The 2956-nt window shown below is 52.7% G+C and overlaps 1 pseudogene; it reads right to left on the bottom strand.

Annotated features, from left to right (window-relative positions):
• Positions 1-327: 327 nt before the first annotated feature.
• LOC147900470 (uncharacterized) lies at positions 328-2586 on the bottom strand (annotated as a pseudogene).
• Between the last annotated feature and the right edge of the window lie 370 nt (positions 2587-2956).

Raw genomic sequence — 2956 nt, forward strand, 5'->3', positions numbered from 1 at the left:
CCGACCTATATCATCTGTCACCTGGCTGCTCCAGATCAGGGGTTGTCTGTCTATCTCCTCTTGGCAGCTAGGGGGAACCTGAGAGAGGCTGTGTCGCAACTTCCTCCAGACTGAGATGAGGCTATAGAGGAAGGGGGAAAGGGCTGAGTCAGTGGGGTAGAAGTGAAAATCCATCGGATAGACGGCTACCAATCACCCCCTCTCTAGGGGGTACACATGCTAAGATCATGCTGAAGCAAGAGCTTCCACGTCTGCCCTCCTAGGGTCAGACTGCAAATGACTAACTTGCCAAGTAATGCCTGACTTTGTAGTTCTAGATCTATGATGCTAAGACCACCCTCTGTCTGGGGGAGAATGACCATCTGCCAGGTGACCCGGGCTCTGGTGGTGTCGAAACCATGTGAGCCAAACCAAAGAAAGTTCTGCACCAGTCTCCTCAACTGGGCTATACACGATCTCGAGAAACACCAGCAAGATGCCACGTACCAAGCGGTGGCAAGAAGGACCTGGTTAACCACAAGGGCCCTGCCTGCCAAGGATAGCCGACAGAGGGCTAGCTTCCATCGTATGGAGACTAGGACCAGTAAGAACTGCTGAGCCGGCGTGATATCCAAGCCTACCTGGAATCCCAGGTAACGTGGACTCGTCTGTCCTCTAGGGATCTAGCAAAACCCCAGGAAAATACCCCACTGTGAGCTAGCTCCCGGATCTGTAAGAAAACCAATTGACTTATGCCAGTTGATTTTCGCCCTAGTGGCTAGGCGAAAAACCTCTAAAGATAGTCTCACTCGCTCCAGTGACTCGATATCATCTTGCACATACAGGGCTGTGTCGTCTGCATACTCGGAGTCTAGAAGTTCTGCGTCATCCCAAATAGGGAGGTGCATCCCTTGAAGACTAGTGGTATGGGCTCGTAGGAAGTGATTCATGGCCTCCGCAAAAAATAGGAAGAGGTATGGTGCAAGCGGCCAGCCCTGATGCATTGAGCACTCGAGGGGGAATCTCTCCCCCATCCTGCCACAGATGATAACCCGGCTAGAGGCCCGACCTATAGAGGCTAGCAATACCTCTGATCCACTCCTCCGGGAAACCAAACCGAGAGAGTGTACCTTCCAAGAAGGACCAGTCTACCCTGTCGTATGCCTTCTCAAAGTCAAGAAGAAGTATGGCAAGGTGCTGGCCATTGTGCTGGGCCCACTCCATCGCCTCTGAGTTGAATGTGAAAATGTCATCCAAAATGCTATGATCTTGGACAAAACTAGTCTGGGTGTCATGGATCAAGTCATGTAGCAGGGGGTGGATGCGGCTACTGATCATCTTGGCGAGGATTTTGTAGGCAGTCGGGGGAGGAGGGTGATAGGGCACCACTGTTTGATCTCCTGATGGTTCCCCCCTTTGGAAATGAGGCAGATTAAGCCTATCGCATGGCTCTCTGGCATCTGTCCACTGGAGAAGATATGCTCGAAGGCTGTGAGCAAGGGCTGGTGGACCTACTCCCAGAAGGTGGTGAAGAAAGCTCTAGAGAGCCCATCCTCACCTGGGCATTTCTGCCCATCAATAGCGCTCACCGCATCCTACATCTCTGCCATGGTGAAAGGGGTGAGAAGGTTTCACTCATGCTAGGCTGCACGAGCGACGGTGTATACCTCCACACCTCCTCCCAGTAACGGCGGGCACGAGGATCTAGGGGCTCCTACTGGAACAGGGCTCTGTAGAAATTTGTCACCAAGTCCCGGACCTCATCTGGATCTGTCCTGACACTACCATCCTGCGCTCTAAGAGATCAGAGCTGTTCCCCTACTGACCTCTGGCCATGAGTCCTAAAGAACTCTCTGCACATCCTGTTGCCTTTCCTAGCCCAAAAGGACTTGGAAGCATGAAATGAGAACTCTGAGCATCACTGGGTGATCTCCTCGAGCATGGCTCGGGCTCTAACCTCCTATCGTTTGAGCTCCTCAGAGCCTGGAGAAGACTACTGCATCCGCTGTATTGAGGTAAGATCTTGTCTGAGACCCCTCTCCTTCGCCCACCACTGCTGCCTGACCTGAATCGCCTCCTGCTGATAGATGAGACTAGAGTCGGCAAGAGCCTGAGCTACCTGAGCTACCATATCCCCCATGGGGTCCCAATCCTGCTCCCATAGGTCCACTATCCTGCTGCGAACCGTTGCTCTAGAGTAGATGGAGTAGAGTAGATGGAGTCTGGGATCCGGCAGGAGCGTGGAGGTAAGGAGTGAGAGGCTGAGTCAAGGACTAGGATGACTAGGGCATGGTCAGAGAGGGTCATCCCTGGAACCACTCCTGACTCTCCACCTCTGCCTAGTGCCGAATCGTTGACATAGAAATGATCCAACCACTCTAGAAGTCTACCTCCCTTCCTCCTATAACCCCAAGAGAAGTCCAGACTCCCTATCCATCTACAAAAGGAAGGCTCCCTCTAGCTGTCCCGACGTCCCACAACAAACAAGAAGGAGTCCCAATCTACCTGCTCTGCCTGAGCTATACCGAGGAACTCTGGGCCCCGTCCCTGCTGATCCTCTAAGGTATCAAGGTTATTGAAGTCCCCTCCTACAATCCAAGAATCCATCTCTGGAAATAAGTCTGTCAAAGAGCTCCAAAAAGCGGCTTTGGTCAGGGCATAGATATTGAGGATGCCGATGCAGGATCCCTCAATATTCAAGCCCACCCAAAGCGCTCATCCTAGGATCAGCGTGCCAAAACCACACACATGCTGAACTAGAGAAGCATCAATGGAGGTACAGACACCCCCACTCCTCCCCTGCTGCCAATCAAAGGTTCCCAGTAGGTGTGGGAGTGTCCTGTGAGGACCTTCCCACAATTACTGGTCTGAGAAGCCAAAAGCTTGTGTTCCTGCAATAGGAGCACATCTACCCTTCCCACCAAGGCTGGCTGGAGCTCGTGTCTGAGCACATCTTCCTAGGGCCGCGGGTTCCTAA

This window comes from Dipteris shenzhenensis, chromosome 7 (assembly GCF_047967505.1).
Source record: "Dipteris shenzhenensis isolate YYH24624 ecotype China chromosome 7, Dip_SZ_1.0, whole genome shotgun sequence".
Taxonomy (NCBI): Eukaryota; Viridiplantae; Streptophyta; class Polypodiopsida; order Gleicheniales; family Dipteridaceae; genus Dipteris; species Dipteris shenzhenensis.